The sequence below is a fragment of the Magnolia sinica genome, chromosome 7, assembly GCF_029962835.1.
Source record: "Magnolia sinica isolate HGM2019 chromosome 7, MsV1, whole genome shotgun sequence".
NCBI lineage: Eukaryota > Viridiplantae > Streptophyta > Magnoliopsida > Magnoliales > Magnoliaceae > Magnolia > Magnolia sinica.
This window is the reverse complement of record NC_080579.1, coordinates 80780321-80799702: the sequence shown is the minus strand read 5'-3', so window position 1 is coordinate 80799702 and position 19382 is coordinate 80780321.

Here is a 19382-nt window from a genome sequence, read left to right as displayed (position 1 = left end):
ATGGTTTTCCTTAATATGGATCAGGTCAAGGTTTATAAGATTTTTGTTAGTATTTGTGAGGTCCACCTAGTGGCCATTTTTTTATTTCCAGATCAAAGTATTTTAGACTCCCACAATCATCGTTGAATCAGAGAAGGTGCTGGTCATTTTAATGGTAGATTCTGCTTCCACTTTTCTTTCTTCGAATTGCTTCATCCGGATGGTTCGAATTGGCCAACCAATGCTCCCTAGCCCATAAAATTGAAGGTTTAGATGGCTTTGCATGGTGGTTTGCGCAAAAGTACTTCCACATGATGTGGCCATATTTTGGGAAAAAACGGCGGAATGTCGTGTCTTCCTTGTTTTTCCCGTCTCCTTCTCTCATTGGGAGGATCAGAATTCTCTCCTTTGTATATTGGACGGCTCGGATCGGTGGTAGATTCAAAAGCTTAGACGTTTTGGTGTGGAGTTTCATAAGTGTGCACGGTTTTCACAATCCAAGACGGAAAGTCTTGCGTTTCTAGCGTGGTGGGATCCTTCTAGCTTTCCTAGATCTCTTTGTCAAAGTCAGAATTCACTCCAGTGAAGATTGGAGGGTTTAAATCTGTTGAAGATTCAAAACCGGACATTCCCTGTGGAAAAGTTCCTCTCAAGCACATGTTTTTCGGATGTTGTTACAATGTGCGGAGTGAAACCGACTTTAGCTTGATTGTTAAAGGAGGTGGGGTCCATTGTGATGAGTGTTTGCAAAATTCACTCCCTTCATCAATTTTGTAGGATTGTGTTAGGCCATGGTTACGAATATGAAGTTGATCGGGGGGTTCTCCTAGCGGGTGTTAAAACGAACTTAGTCTCAATTAGCGGTCCATGCTTAATGATCAGGGACCAATTTTGAGAATAATGTGTAGTCAAGATAGGCAAACAATTAGACAAAATTTAGTGATTCATCGATGGTGGAAAAGGCCTAAATATGAAATTTCACTTTTTATGTTAAAAGAAAGGAATTAGCTTCTGCGTTTAATGATGTAGGATCATAGATCGGGGTCTAAATTTTGTATAACCTCATAGTCATATGAGACCAAACTATGGTCCAAATTTGAGTTGTGATGGACGGTATGAAGTGGTTAAATCGAAATATCCAAATTTATAAAGAGTTGGTAGGCCTTGAAAAGATAACTTCGCGGTTAAGGAAAAGCCTACAGGTCTTCATATTTCATACTTGGTCCATATTATAGGCAATCGAAGTCATTCATATGCTGAGAATTATCCTACTACAATTACCCACGAGGTTTCTTCACTCGATGGACAACAAAATCAACGATTAAGGGATGATTTGTTAATTGGGCCACTTTTACAATGATTTAAGGGCTAAAATTCGATTTGTATGGTTAATTTATGATAATTAGGCCTGGTAAAAAATTTCACATGAAACGGATCATGAGAACCATGTGATTTGGAATTCAGGGTATAGGTTAATGACATTTTCATAATTATTGCTTATCTAAGAGTTTTGTGAAATCTAATGGTTCTACATGGTATATGCATATTTCTAAACAACTCTTACAAAAGTACTTACATCTAAATAATTATGGATAAAGAGTTATTCACCAATTTAATTTAGGGAAGGTACATATATCAAACCACATGATCAACGGTCGAATGACATGGTGTATGGATGAAGATCATCTTAATTGTCAGATTTATGTTAGAGAATAAATGTAAGGTTAGGATAGCTATATTGGCATCGTACACATATACATAATAAGTTAAATTCTATGTTAATACTCAAGAACTTTCAATACTTTGGTATTGAAAGGTTTGGGGTGTTATGTCCACCATGGAAGCTAGTTTATAACTTGTTATGAAACATCAAATCAGACATTGTGGTTACATCATTTTTTTCTCAGGTTTATAAGTACTAGAGCATATCCTGAAATTAATAAGAATTTTTTGTGATAACTCAGCAATGGTTTCCTTTTCTATAACAACAAGTATTTATCAAGGTCGAAGCATATCGACATCAAGTATCTTGTTGTGTAGGAAAGAGTTTAGAATCGTCTAGTGTCTATGGTGTTTATCGGCACTAAGCAGATGATTGCGGATTCACTCACTAAAGGTTTCTCTATCATGCAATTTCAAAAGCATGTAACATCCATGAGAGTCATTGATCCCACAAATGCATTCAGTTAGTGGGACTTAAGCGTGTTTTTATTTTTATAGACATTGAAGAGATTTTATTTGATAAAGTTTTAATGATTCTGATATAAAGTTAATATTTTCTTCTCTATATATGCATAATTTGTTCACAGAACTAAAGACTTGTCTTGTTAGAGACATTTGAAAGCTCCAAGACCTCTTAAGGATAGACACATATCATCACACTACGTGTGTAATCCTTGTACTACACTTTCTAGTTTATGATCTATGTTAAAAGGACTAGTAGTATTTGTGATCATGATTAATCTTACTTCGCTTAGATTAAATGTTGTGATGGCTACTATGATCCAATGCTAGTGGTCTTGATGGACCAAATTGTAATAGCGTTGCCTTTATTATCCAACAATTATATTGCTTAACTATTTGGGTGTTTCTTCAAAATTAAAACATGTTTTTAAAATGTTTTCAAAGATTAATCATTGAAAAAACATCCAAAATGGTTAACCAATATAATTGTTGGATAATACGGGCAACGCTATTACAATCTGGGTCTTGATAGACCCAGATTGTAATAGCGTTGCCCATATTATCCAATAATTATATTGATTAACCATTTGGATGTTTCTTTAAATTAAAATATGTTTTCAAAGATTAATCATTGACATTGATCAATGTGGCCCAAGTGGGAGAATGTAAAAATTTCATAAGGTGGTAGTTATTTATCAACAATCTAGATTGCAATAAGGGCTGGATAGTGTGATCGGGAGTACCAGTGGACCCCACTCAATTGTGATTCATCTAAAATCATGTAAGGGGTAGTGCATTACAACTGTGTCACACACAATGTTCCAGTTGAATTAGGATACTTAAATTCGAGTGGAGCTTGTAGGGAGAGGAGTTTCGATGGGTTCCAAACTCCTCAACCCTTTAAACTATATAAGCAAAACTGGGTCCCTAAGCCTACATATGACTGAAGCTTTTATTCTCATCTCGGTGCTTCTCTAAAGGTGTAAAGTGAGGAAGATTCCGACCATCTACGACCATGGCTTCTCAATCAGGTATGCCTTTTATACACTTATTTAATCTCCATATTCAATGCAAACCATGGTAATTTGTAATTCCGCATTCAGTTTACATACCAGTCATAAGAAGCTAAGATGGTTTAAATGCGCAAGGGAGAAATTAGACTGTATCAGGTGAGTCCTTTAGTTATAGGCGAGATGGCTTGTCTGATACAGGCTAAAAGACCAATAAAGGAGAGATATAATAATCCACCATACAAAATATGATTTTACATACGTTGACTTTGAAGCCATCAATATGGGCTCTATTACCCCCTTACATTGTGAGATAATATAAAATACCCATTTTTAAAGCCGATTTCAAGAATTACACTAATGGGATCATCCTAGCCCTATAAATGTGGGAAAATTATTAGACCTATTTTTCTTTTATAAGCCATAGAATGCATGTTAGAATCATCAAACTAAAGTATAACTTAAAATAAAAAACAATAGAAAGTGGAATACATTGGATAGATATTTTAAGATGATTATTAGACCTATTTGTTTATGTGCTCAATATTAATTATCTCTTTCCATGCTATTGATCGAATTCTTAGGATCATCCAATTGCATGATTTTTATACCATGGTTTCTCAACGTCCGCATGAAGGTGGGAATGTTAGCAAAACCCTATATTTATTATTTAAAAATTATACAAAATTTAACAAGAGGTCAGGTTTGGATCGGATGGTAAAGTAATCGTGATCGAATGGTAAAGTCACAATTGACTGGTACGACATCCTGCTGAATCCCCAATTAACTTATAATTCATCTCAACCAAATACCTTCCTTGCATGCTTCTGTCACTACCATCTACCTAGCTTCGGTAGTGGAAAGAGTCATTATAGACTGAAGCTTCGACATCTAACTGATCGCTCCACCCATTAGCATAAATGAGTAATCAGAAGTCGACCTTCTATTACTCACATTGCACGTGTAATCTAAATCCAAATAGCCTACGTAACATTCTAAATTTTCATGGCCAAAGTTTATACTCGTGTTCGAGAAAATCAGGTGTTAATAATGTATAAATTGTATGCTTTAAAAATCGCACTTTTTTTTTATTTAGATCACATCCATACATTCATGAAGGTAACATTCACGAAAATAAAATCGACTGTATTGATTATTTCATTAGAGTAAAAGACTTCAGTAAATAATCAAATGCCCTCTCAATGAGAACTTATAACATTTATCGAGTTTGCAGCGGAAGTATAAAATTAAATCATAAAACCATCTTCTTATTCTTTCAGTATAATCTTCCATATGGAGACGGTCCTCTAGGTCTTCAATTTGTACATTACCTGCATCATTTATACGGTTGGAGAGGGTCAATGCGCTACTCATAGTGATGATTATCCTTTAAGATTAGCAATAATTCAAGAGATTCATAAAAGTAAAGGGTTCTGATACGTCCCGTACTCCACAACTACGAGAGGTATCAATATGCGCATGCAACCTACATGAGATGCATGCCTAGCAAAGTATATGCAGTTCATCACACTTAGCGATCACCATAATGTGGAAAATGATTTAGAGTTATCCGGCTTACCCCGCATCCCATTCTAAGGGATTCTCTGGCGTGTCCCACCTTTAATATGGATTTACGCAATTATCCCAAGACAAACATAACACATGAATAGATAAATTACGTGACACGATTTGTTCATAGAGCGACTATTTACAATATCAAATTCCAGAGGTGATGTAACACGCATTACGAATTACTTACATCGATTTGTGCACCACTACCCATGAAACATGAAATTACGTGTCGCTCCAGGGGCCGCTATCGAAAACGTATTACATCCACAATATTTATTTGATCGCTAGAAGTGAGATTCCCAACATAGTACTTTCACCAAAGAGAAAAATCCATTAAATCAGGGGAGCTTTGGAATTCCAAGACACATGCCCAAACCATAAAGGTAAATAACAAAAGGCTAACCTAAAAAAAGAGATGAGTAGCAATGGTTAACTCAATAAGGAGGAGAGTGGTAATGGCCAACTCAATAAAGAGGGGAGTGGCAATGGCCAACCCAATAAAGAAAAGAGTAACAAGGGTTAACTCAACAAAATTGGTAAAGGCAAGAGCAAGACTTGTATCCACCGTCTCACATAAAAATAATGAGATTACTCGTAATTAACATCATATCATAATTCTAAAGGGTAAATAATTGTTGGTGGTAAATTAAACAATTGCAGGGAAAGAATCATAGTAACATAAGAGTATGTAAAGAGGTAAGATAAATTATATCAACCTAAATCAAAGTAAGTTTAAAGGAATCCCTCACATAAATTCAAAAAGGTTATTATAATTAACATCACACCTTAAGCATTATTCACAAAAGGATAAATAATTGATAGTAGTAAATTAAATATTTACAGGGAGTGTCACGCCCAAAACTCGAAAAACGGGCTCACAAAATTCTCGATCGCCAAATCCGGTGCCAACAGCCTCCGTAGTGCCCCATTCTCGGCTCCCGCCGCTCATACGGCAGATTCTGATTCTGGGATCCTACAAGGAGGATTTTCAATATGATTTTTTTAATGGAGCATAACCACAAGCATAACCAAATCACAAAACAACATCACCACATATCCACTATATCAATTACTTTAAGTACAATGCGGAAAGGGAAATACAAGGTGATCAAAAAGCTCCAAAATGATTAGATGCGCACTCCTGCCTCAGCGCTGCTGCTGTCCAAAGACACCTGCACGTAACGGTCATGCATAAGCTTACAAAAGCTTAGAGGGTGATGTAAGTGTGTGCGCCAGGCAAGTGCCAAGTATGCAGTATCAGAGTAATGCAGAAATATGCGTGTAAATCCATGAATACAATCAGCCATACCAAGGCTATGTAATGTAAGGCATGAATGCTATCAGTTATACCAAGACCATGCGATGCGAGGCCTATGTAGCCAAATGTCATATGCGTGATGCAAAGCAAGCATGTCAGTCCTCATCAAGTACACATATCACTACAATTCCTCTATAGGATATCACCGGGGTCTAGTACACTCCACATTGACTGCCGCCTCCCTAGCCGCACAGCCTAGCGAGCGAAATTGACCTCACTATCCACCTAACCAGTAGTCTGCCAATACCTACTTAGCTCATCGAAAGCGGACTCATTTGCAAGCTGGTCGAACTCAGCGTAGCTTACAACCCCCTTGGGTGGATAAGGCCATACCCCTTTCCAACCGACCACGACATAGTGAGAGACGCGACCTATTGGTATTCGGCACTCGGGGGCTCGTGTATCCACTTGGTCTATATGTTGGAGCATCTCCTGGTACCAAAAAGGTTCTGGGACTCTCACCCAAGGACATCCTAAGTGCCCACAATGCTAGAACCAAGTATTTTCAGTATCCAATACGGCCATCCACGATGTGCCTATGGAGCCACGATCCTGATTTCGCTAGGGCATACAATGATCAAGACATACAAATGCAAGATGCATGAAGCACACTGTCCAGTCATGCAACAATCTTGTGCATACCACGCACTCATGTGAGTAACTCCTATCCGTGAGTCCCATAAATAATCTGCCCAATGACATATGCAATGATCAGTTACTACTCATATTAAGCATACATATGATGCGTATGGGCATGAATCATGGAGTTACACTAAGCATGTTATAAGGTGATGAACTATCCTCACAACGAAGATGGGCCTAGACAACCTACACATAACAAATATGGGCCTATCAATGGGCCCAAGGGAGAGTCATAATGCGGACATTTAACCAACACTATCCTTACAATGTGGACATCAAACCATCATTGCTCCCAAGGCACGGTCCGCCATAAATATCATTACACAAACCATGGGAAATTGCACATTACAATGGACCTTGTATATATATCCCATTGGGCCTTAAATACATCAAATGGGCTGTATCACATGGGCCTTATATTCATCAAGTGGGTCGCACTAATGGGCCGCACCAATGGGCCTTATGTACATTGCAATGAGCTATAACCCATGGGCCTTGAATACATCACAATGGGCCGCATAACATAGGCCTCATATACATCAAGATGGGCCTCATCACATGCCCAAAAGAATTATTTTGGAGGATCATTTGGACCGTACCACAAATAGTAATGGAGATAATAATGTTCACGGTTAAATAATTCACAGGGCCCACTATAAAGTTTATTTTCCAACCAATCTAATCATAAGGTCATAAAGACCTGAATCAAGGGAGAATAATTCCCCATTATTCTAGAACTTCCGTGACCCAAATGAGTTTCAATGATAGATGTTCAATCCTCCAATATTTCTGTGGTGTGGTCCACCTGATCAATGGATGATCACGTCACGGTGTGGGCCACCGTAATGTATTTGAGGTCTAACTAATTCATAAGTTAACATAGTGATAGATGAAGTGAAAACAAATATTGGCTTTATTTAGAAGTTTAAACGGTGGATGTCACTGTCTCCATTATTTCCAATGGTGGGGTCTGTGTGAACTATAGATCAGACTCATTCTTTTCTCATGCCATAAAATAATCTCTCAAATGGTTGGAAGGTGTGGATAAAACACATGCATCATGGTAGGGTCCACACACGTGGTGTGCACACGTCACCAAGGTGGGCTCCACGCAACCTGCTGCTTCAATAGTAGCTATAGGCTAGTGTGTGGTACACCTGCCAATCTAATCCCATGACAGGTGGGTCCTAAGTGGGCCCCACCATCAAGTTTATTTTCCATCCAATCTGTAAATAAGGTCACATACACCTGGATAGAGAGGAAAAACAAATTTCATAATGATCCAACACTTCTGTGAACCCCAAATGGGTTTCAATGGCAGTCGTTCAATCCCACTGTTTTCCTGTGACGTGGGTCACCTGAGCTTTTACATACGGCTAATTTTGGGGGGGCCACTGCCCCAAAGGGTGCCTACCAAATGCACGGTGTTGGTGTTGATGTCCAACACACATCACAGTGGGGCCCACGGCTGGGACCCCTGCCTATGCACGCCACAGCAGCGCAGTAGCACCTTGCTGCACATCCTCTGGACGTCAGTGGCAGGGCTGCTGCATATATATATATATATATATATATATATATATATATATATATAATTTTTTTAAAAGGGTTTTTCTACGGTTTTTCATAGGTGGGGTCCGCCTTAGAAAATTCCAACCCAACCATTGGTTTCTATAGCCTAAGACATACCCATCAAGCCCAATATTCGACATGTTTTGGTGTACAAAAATATCAGGGTGAATTTCAATGGTAAAAGCCACTGTTTTCTACGCTATGGCCCGCCAAATAGTTGGATTGGCTTCATTTTTCGGCTCAACGCCTAAAATGATCTGGGGAATGGGATGGATGGCGTGGATTGGACCCATACATCCAGGTGGGGTTGCTTGAGCGACCCTTTTCTATTAGTACATCCCACTATTGCTCACACTTAAAAAAAATTATGTCCAGCGTCCAGGGACGCTGGACGGACGACGTGAATAAATATCAAGGTGGGTACCACATAGACGTGGCCCACTTGATTTTGATCAATCTGATATTTGTGTCTTCTCATTACCCCAAGGTAGGGCCCACATGGCTTGGATGGTGCAGATCCTACACATCCATCAAGTGGGTCCCATGAAGGTGGACGACTTGGATAAAATGCATACATCGTGGGGCCAACAATCAAGGGAAGAGAGAGAGAGAGAGAGAGAGAGAGAGAGAGAGAGAGATCGAGTGATGGAGGGACCCCGACACTATGGGCCCTCCCTTCAATGATTTACAACATACATCAAGTGGGTCCGATTACAGATGGGCTCACCGATCAAAACCAAAGGTGGAGATCCTTTTTCCACCGAAATGCAAGGTCTAGATGACCCTGTCCATGCATTGAAAATAAACATCATGATGGGGTCCATGGAGAATGACCCCATCATGGAATGATCATGAGAATCAAGGTAGACAATCGACCACATCTATGGTCTAAAGTAAGATCCATACCATCAATCGGTAGGCCTCACTTGGCCCATCATAAAAACATGAAATTTAGACCTATATAAACACCCATCATTTGATCTTCTTGGTCCGATGGAACGCCGAGCTCCTTGTGTCTCACTTTGATGGAAGATAATGAGAAAGAAATGGCTAGGATGATGGATCTTGGGGTGGAAAGTGGGCCACACACATGCACTTTTCTCTCTTGGGATGCTTGGACGTCCACCATTTTTAGTTGCTTGGAAATGTGAAGTTAAAGAGAGAGAGAGAGGGTGGTTGTAAGAGAAGTGAGGGATGAGTGTGATGGGTGAAAGGGTGAGTGATGGGTGAAAAGGTGAGTGATGTGTACTTGACATGTATGGGTGTGTAAGAGAGAGGGTGAGAGAGTTGACTTTGGGGTTGCTCTTGTACTTGACATGAGGTGATTGATTGATTGATTGATGAGACATGTTGTAGAGATTCTCTTGGGATTGCAAACGCGCAGTGTTTCTTTGAAATAAATACTGGCCCACATCTCCTGGCCAGGGTATCAGATCGGTGTGCGAGATGCGGCATCAGAACCGCGGCAACGGTGCGGTCGCAATGGTACAAGTCTCGGGTAGAGTCGACTCTGATATACAGGATACAACTCAGGATCGAACGCAAACGCTGATAACAGATCGCGGGTCATCGAAATTCGACTGGGAGGACGCGGAAGCCTACATAACAGTACGGGATAGGATACGGGTCTTACAGGGAGGATTCAAAGCATATGAGGGAACAAAATAAATCATACCGATTCAAATTAATATAAGCTTAAAAGAATCTCTCACCTTAGCCTTAGATCTAAACTCTAGGTAGATATCCATGTAGGAAAGCTTTTACATGAAAAACTTCTACATAAATCATAATATCACTTGAGCAAGAGGGAGACACCATACATATGGAGAAAGAAGAGGGAGTCTAGGCTTCTCATTCTCATTCTCTTTCTTTCTTTTTCTTTTTCTTTTTCTTTTTTATTTTCATTTTCTTTCTCTTGCTCTTTCTCTCTATCCTCCTTAGACATAGGGGGTATGGGCGTGTGACTGGAGAGGGGACGCACACTCCTTTTTATAAAGGAGTGGGCATGTGAGAGGGGTGTATTTCCCATCCCACTTGGATTGGGTTTCTCTAATTTTCACTTCTCTGATGATCTTTCAATCTAATTCGTCTATTGTATCAGGGTCATCAAATAAAGCTGGGGTATATGATTTTCTTTTTTATTTTCATTTTCTTTCTCTTGCTCTTTCTCTCTATCCTCCTAAAACATAGGGGGTATGAGCGTGTGAGTGGAGAGGGGACGCACCTCCTTTTTATAAAGGAGTGGGCATGTGAGAGGGGTGTATTTCACATCCCACTTAGATTGGGTTTCTCTAATTTTCACTTCTCTGATGATCTTTCAATCTAATTCGTCTATTGTATCAGGGTCATCAAATAAAGCCGGGGTATATGATTTTCTTGGTGATTCAAAATTTAGATTAGCCAATCTTGAAAATTCTCCTAATGGCTGCCAAACTGAGCTTGATCTCAACTAACGGCCTACGCTTAATGATCAGGGCCCATTTTTAAGAAAAATGTGTAGTCAGGATAGGAAAATGGTTGGATAAAATTTAATGGTTGATCGATGGTGAAAAAAGCCTAAATCTAAAATTTCACCTTTTATACCAAAATGAACAAGCTGGCTTCAATATTCAATGGTGTAGGATCATGGATCGGGGTCTAAATTTTGTATAACCTCGTAGTCATATGAGACCAAAGTGTGGTCCAAATTTGAGTTGCGATAGACGGCAGGAAGTGGTTAAATTAGAAGATCTAGATTTATAAGGAGTTGGTAAGCAAGGAAAGGATAACTTTGCGCCTAAGGAAAAGCCTACCAAAGTGGGGTCTTTATATTTCACACTTAGTCCATATTATGGGCAATCCAAGTCATTCATATGAAGGAAGATAACCTACTACGACTATCCACGATGTTTCTTCACTTGATGGACACCAAAATTAATGGTTAAGGGGCTAATTTATCAATTGGGTCACTTTTACAATGATCTAAAGGGTGAAATTTAACATGTATAGTTAATTTATGATATATAGGCATGGTATAAAATTTCACATCAAACGGATCGTGGAAACCATGTGATCTAGAATTCAGGGGTCTAAGTTAATGGCATTTTCTTAATTATTGCTGATATGAGAGTTTTGTGAAATCTAATAGTTTTGCATAGTTATAGGCATGTTTTTAAGTAATTCTTATAAAAGAACTTATATCTAAATCATTATTAATAAAGAATTATTCACCAAATTAATTAAGGGAGTGTATATATATCAACCAACATAATGGATGGTTAGATGACATGTTAAGAATAGAAATAATTGATAGCTGGTATTCTAGTCATGTATCTAGGTGATTGTACTGTCAGTTTTGTAAATGGATGAACACAAGGTGGGTTTCTAGTGTGATTAGGGAGTAGAACATGTGTATCATTAGATTTGAGTGTCTTGTTCACATGTGTAAGTTTCTCAGATTGTAGTTTTGATGGTGGGTTAAGCATATTCATAGGTGATGAACAAGATAAACTGATCAGAATATCAACTTGATGTTTGTACGAGTGGATTTAGAGATTAAGTAGCTAGTTTACTATGATCGAGTAATCCAAAATCTAAGTGGACGGTTAGATATCTCTATCTAGCAGTGCATATTTGATTGAGCGGTTGGTTATGATGGACAAGTAAGAATATTTGGGTATATGATGATCCTATCTTAAAACCAACGGTCAGATTGCTTGATCTATGAATGGAGATTATTCCCAACGGTCGGATTCGTGTCGGAGAAAAGATGTAAGGTTAGGATAGCTAGATTGGTATCGTACACATGTACATAATAAGTTAAAATTTTATGGTAACACTCGAGAACTTTCAATATTCGGGTATTGAAAAGTTCGGGGTGTTACAACCTACTAACTTCATGATTTTTTAAATGATAAGACATAGTCTTACATTTCTCGAATATATCGAAGCAGTCATTTCACTACCTCCCAGTATTGCTCGATGGGGTTAGACATGTATCTACTAACAATACCTACCGCATGTGAAACATCCGATCTTGTACAGACTATGACATACATCAAGCTGTCAAATGTGCTCGAATAAGGTACATAAGACAACCTTTTTTTTCTTTTTTATTTTAAAGATACCGTTTAGAAGAAAGCTTAAAATGAGGTGTGTGGGAAATGTTGATCTACTTTGCTTTGTCCATCCTATACTTCACTACCTTTTCAAGGTATTCTGCCCGAGATAACCATAGCCTGCTCCTCTTCCCACATCTATGTATGTCAATGCCAAGAAGCATCTTTACAGCCCTCAGATCGTTTATCTGGAATGTCTCTGATAGCTGAGCCTTCATTATGTCCATCTCAGAAATATTATGACCGGTGATAAGGATGTCATCACACTATCAAAAAATTAAGTAAAGGATTTTTGTTACGGATATAAACCGTAGCTAAATTTACTACGGTTTTAATCGGTAGCTAAAAGGCTGCCACACCGTTAATAATTAACGGTGGTGTAAGGGGTTCCATAGGGACTACAAATATATATGTATTCTATCTAAGCCGTCCATCTATTTTTAAATATTATTTTAGGCATGAAACAAAAACTCAGCTAGATCGAAGGCTCAAGTGGACCACATGGTAGGAAGCATGGAGATTAAATCACATGTGCTTCCTATAGTGTGGCCCACTTGGCCCTTCAATATACTTTAATTTTGGGATCACGAACTAAAATTATATATAAAAATTAATAGATGGAATGGATAAACCAAATACATCACGGTAGCCCTGCGAAACCCCTGATAGGACCGTTCATCAGTCTGTCTACCAAATCGACGCCCAAACAATTGCTCCATTTCTCTCTCTCTCTCTCTCTCTCTCTCTCTCTCTCTCTCTCTCTCCCTCCGTTCCCTAACCCTATCTCTCTCCCGATCTCTACTCAATCTCTCTCATCTTCCTCCCTCTCTCTCTCCATTCCCTAATCCTCTCTCTCTCTCTCTCCCGATCTCTGCTTCACCTCTCTCTCTCTCCTCTCCCTCTCTCTCCAATGCATCTTCGCTGTCTCTTCTATCTCCCTCACATCATTGTTTTGTTCGGACCTTCATTATGAAAAGGCCGAGCTAAATGTCCTAGAGGGGGGGTGAATAGGACAATGTCAAATTTAAAAATAAAGCGCAGAAATAAAGACTTAATAAATAGTTGATAGCATAATAGAAAGCAACCTCTAAAATCAAGTATTAAGAGGTTGATACAAACTTGGTTCTAAGGACAACCTGACACCAAAAACCTATAGTTTATGGCAGGACAACCTTACTAGAACGTGAGTGAATATCAAAAATTCAAACTCAAATTGAGGTGAAAGAAATAAGAACTAATCTATTACAACATTCACTACACAATGCTTAAAAAATAAAGATTACAACGTTTACATCCACAAATACATCCCATGATCTTAAACCATAAAATGATAAAGAAATAAATCAAACACCCACCAAATACCAGAGAATTATAGTGGTTCGTGTGTGTACACCAACTGTCTAAAAACAGCCACACAGCTACTCCACTCCTAATATCCACTCCCTCGGGATATTAGCGTTCACTAATTAAATAGGTTTTTCAAGGTTCACCTAAAACCTTTACAATTGTATTTTAAGTGGGCTTACATGTCACGCCGCAAACTCGAAAATCGGGCTCACAAAATTTTCAATCGCCGAATTCGGTGTCGACAGCCTCCGGAGTACCCCATTCTCGACTCCCAGCGCACATATGCTAGATTCCAATCCTGGGATCCTACAAGGAGGATTTTCCAACGTCCATTTGTTTGATTAGAAGCATAACCACAAGTTTACCCAAATCATAAAAGCAACATCATCATCACATATCCACTAATATAAACTTCAAATACAATGCTGAAAGGGAAATACATATGTTAAATAAAATCAAAGCTTCAGAAGACAACTGTATGCTCCAAGCTCAACGCTGCTACAACCTAACGCCACCTTCACGCATCTATCGTGCATAAACTTATAGAAAGCTTAGTGGGTGGTGAAAGTGTGTGCACAAGGTAAGTGCCAAGTAAGCAATATCAGGGTAATTAGAGTAAGCGAAAATACTGACAAGCTCATAAATCATACAATATTAGAAATACTGGCAAGTTCATAAATCATACAATACCAGAGTAACACGAAAATATGCTAATAGGCCCATAAATACCATCAGCCTTATCCAGGCTATACGATGCAAAAATATAATAAACCAATATCATATACTGATGAAGCAATGTAGATTAGCTATGCAATGCGGAGACAGTAAGCCAAATACTATTTATTGAGGATGTAATGTAATATGCGATGCGAATGAAATGATCAAGCTGGAGTGTGAAGTCGGGATGATAATACATAATATCGCAGGCTATGGGGTCCATCATAAGGGACTTCTATCCAACTAATCCCATACCTAAATTTGAATAGCCAGACTCAATGTGGTAAACTCCTGATCTCAGGTTAGTCGCGCGCCCCAATCGAAATCCTGCCCATTGCGAAGGTACACGTAACAAATAGTTGCGCACCACCAGCCCAAGTGGATAGTAAATGGATGAATGAATGAGTATGCAAGTCCTACTCAATAAGTCCACGTATCAGTACTGTATATCTCTGGGATCATCACCGGGGTCTAGTACACTCCAAGCTGGCTACCGCCCCAGTCGGCCGCATAGCCCAGTGAGTGGAAAAGACCTCATTAACCGTCTGTCAGTAGTATACTAATGCCTACTCAGATCGTCGATAGCGGACCTATTTGGGAGCTAGTCAAACTCAGTCTAGCTTATAACCCCCTCACTCGGACGGATGAAGCCACACCCCCTCCCAACCGACCACGACACAGTGAGAGACGTGGCCTACTGGTATTCGGCACTCGAGCGCTCATGTATCCACTCGGTCTAGACGTTGGGGCGTCTCTTGGCCTCGAAAGTTTAGAAAATTTCACCCAAAGACATCCAAAGTGCCCAGATGCTCGAACCAAATATTTCTGATGTCCCATCTGGCTATCTATGATATGCCTGTGGAGGTCATAACCCTGATGTCACTAGGGCGTACAGTAATCACAATCACACAATACAAGATGCATGAGTCATGTAGTCCATTCATGCATCAATCCTGCACATACCGTATACTCATGTGAGACAATCTCCACCTATCAGGGAGTCTAATAACAACCTGCCCAATACCATATGTAATGGTCAACCATATCTTATAATAAACATGCAGATGATGCGTATGGGCATGTATCATGATACTTTGTTATCACATACTCATAATCGATATCAACAACCGGCATCAACAATTAGCCTCGACAATGTGGATATTTAACCAACATTGCCCCCAAGGAATGGCCCACATAGAGCTTAACATATAGTGGACCCATGACCTCACATAAGGGCCTAATATACAACACCATGGGCCTCACTCAAGAGCTTAATACAAATCATGATGGGCCTCTCACATGGGCCTAAGATACATCACAATGGGCTCCATCGCCTGACCCTCAAATGCACCACAATGGGCCTCATCACATAGGCCTCATATACATTACATTGGGCTTTAAACATGAGCTGAATACACATCACAATGGGCCTTAAATACGGGCCGCATATACATCACATTAGGCCTCAACAATCGGCCTCGATATTCATTCTCGATAATCAGAATCGGCCTCGACAATTGAAATCGACCTCGATAATTGGCCTATACAATTAGCCTCAATAATTGGAATCGGCCTCGATAAATGGAATTGCCCTCAACAATTAGAATCAGCCTCGATAAATGGAATCGGCCTCGACAATTAAAATCATCCTCAACAATTAGCCTCGACAATCAGAATCGGCCTTGATAAACGGAATCAGCCTCAACAATCGAAATTAGCCTCGATAAATGACCTGGATAAACGGAATCGGCCTCGACAATCGAAATTAACCCTGATAAATGGAATCGGCCTCGATAATCGGAATCGACCTTGACAATCGGAATCGGCCTCGATAAACAGAATCGGCCTTAACATCGAAATCGGCCTTGATAAACGGAATTGACCTCAACAATCGAAATTGGCCTCGATAAACGAAATTGACCTCGATAATCAGAATCGGCTCAATAATTGGCCTCGACAATCGGAACGGCCTCAATAAACGGAATCGGCCTCAATAATCAGAATCGACCTTAATAAATGGAATCGGCCTCGACAATCAGAATCGACCTCAATAATTGGAATCGTCTCGATAAAAGGAATCGGCCTCAACAATCAGAATCAGCTTCAACAATCAGAATCTGCTTCGATAAACAGAATCAACCTCGACAATTGGAATCGGCCTCAACAATTGGAATCGGCCTTGATAAATAGAGTTAGCTTCAACAATCGAAATCGGCCTCGATAAATAGAATCTGCCTCAACAATCAGAATCGACCTCGATAAACAAAATCGGCCTCAACATTCGGAATCAGCCTTAACAATTAGAATCGGCCTCGATAAATGGAATCGGACTCAACAATTGGAACCGGCCTCGATAAATGAAGTCGACCCCGACAATTGAAATCGGCCTCGATAAACAAAATCGGCCTCGACAATCGGAATCGGCTTCAACAATCGGCCTCGACAATCGGCCTAACTAAAAAGGGCCTAAGGGAAGGTCATAATGTGGACATTTAACTATCACTGTCCATCAATGTGGACATCAACCAACATGGCTCCTAAGTCGTGGCCCACATAGAGCCAAACATAAAGTGGGCCCATGGCCTCACACAAAGGCCTCATACATCAAGTGGGCCGCAACAATGGTCCAATACACATCACAATTGGCCACGACATATGTGTCAGAAATACATCTCATTGGGCCTTATCAATTGGGACAAAAATTCATCACGATAGGCCTTGCCCATAGGCTAAGAATATGTCACAATGGGCCTTAGATACATCACAATGGGCCTTGCCCATGTGCCTCAAATACATTACATTGGGCCTCACAGGTGGGCCCCATCATATGAACCTTAAATAGAGGCAAGTGGGCCCTATCACATGGGCCTCAAATGCAAGGCAGGTGGCCCTGTCACATGGGCCAAAATATAAACATGTGGGCCCCGCTCATGGGTCAAAAGTACATCATGATGGGCCTCATGGATGGGCCACACCAATGGGCCTCAAATGGGCTTGGACCATACCAAAAATCATTTCAATAGTTGTAGGTGTAACATGTGTATCACTGTACACTATCATTCCATGGGGCACATGGACCACTAATGATGATCAGCACTGTCCAAACATTGTCGATGTAAATCAGCACCATCCAAACATTGTCCAGCACCGTCCAACACACCTGGACGTGTGGATGAAATAAATACGTCACAGTGTGGCTTACATGGCAAAACAGGTGGACGGCTTGGATCAAAAACACATCAAAGGTGGGTCCACCACATGAATCGTCCAGATGGACGGCTGAACACATAAATCAAGGTGGGGCCCCACATGTGTGGATGCAAGGCATCCACCAAGGTGGGCCCCACGTCCATGTATATGGATGGACAGTTAGATCTAGTACATACATCGTGATGGGCCCACAGAACTTAGGACGTCAGTACAACAGCTATATAGTTGGTGATTGCCTACACTAGCCAATCCACTATCCCATCAGGTGGGTCCCACGTGGGGCCCAACACAACGTTTATCTTCGATCTAGTCTGTTGATAAGGTCACATAGACCTAAACAAGAGGAAAAACAAATTTCATATCGATCCAAAACTTCTGTGACCCAAAAAGGGCTCAATGGTAGATGTTCAAACTCCTGTTGATTTTTGGTGGTGTGGATCACCTGAGTTCGGTGTATGGCTGATTTTTGGGTGACCCGCTGATAAAAGGGGACCCAGCAAATGCATAGTGTTGATGTTTAACACACATCATGGTGGGGCCTGAGGTGGGGCCCACTAATCCTGCTTGTTCCAAGCAGCAGACGCTGACAGCAAGTGGCATCCAACCTCTATATGTATTTTTTTATTTTCTTAAGGTTTTTCATAGGCGGGGCCCAAATCAGGAAAATTCAGTCCGTCTGCTAGTTTCCCTAGATAGTGACGGGTCAAATGAGCCCAATATCCAATATGTTTTGATGCGCAGAAACATTACAGTGGGCCCTAAAAGATTTTAACAGTAAATACCACTGTTTCTATGATGTAGCCCGCCAGAGATATGGATTGGCTTCATTTTTCGGCTCAACGCCTAAAATAAATTGGGAAATTGGATGGACGGTATGGATCAGATACATACATCAAGGTGGGGTCCACATCCAGTGGGCTGGACGACATGGATGAATCACTTACATCAGCAGGTTTCACCATCCATGACTGGACGGTGGACGGTGTGCATATTCACATGCATTCCATGGGTTCCACCGTCCCTTGCTGGACGGTGGATGACATGGACGAAATGCATACATCAGGTGGGGTCTGCGTAACACATGGCCCACTTGATATGAATCAAGCTAATATTTGTATTTCCCTTCATCAGGGTCTGTCCAAAACGGACGGCTAGGGTGGGCCATTTACTGGACGTCAGCAAGGTGGGCCTAACATATGGATGGCATGGATATAATACATACTTCATGGTGGGCTGTATCAGGGTGGGCCACACACATCAAGAGAGAGAGAGAGAGAGAGAGAGAGAGAGAGAGAGAGAGAGAGAGAGAAGACGAGCGGTGATGGAGGGACCCCGCCACTATGGGTCCCTCTTTGATACAAAGCATATATCAAGATAGGTCGCACCATGTGAGCCCTTAAATCACAAAAAATCAAATCATAAAATCACCCACATTTGATCTCTTCTTCCTTCTTCCACCAATGCATGATAGAGCTCCAAAGGAACAACTTCAACAGTGGAGATAAAACTTGGATGGTGGAGATACAAGATAGAAAGTGGATCACACAAACTCTATCCATGGAGCTTGGACGATTGCTCTCATGGGGTTGCTTGAGAAAATGGAGTGAAGAGAGAGAAAGAGGAGTGATGTAAGGGAGAGAGATGGGTGATGGATGGAGTGATGGATGATGGGTGATGGGTGGTATGGGTTGTGTAAGAGAGAGTTGACTTGGGGAATGACTTGCATACTTAGGG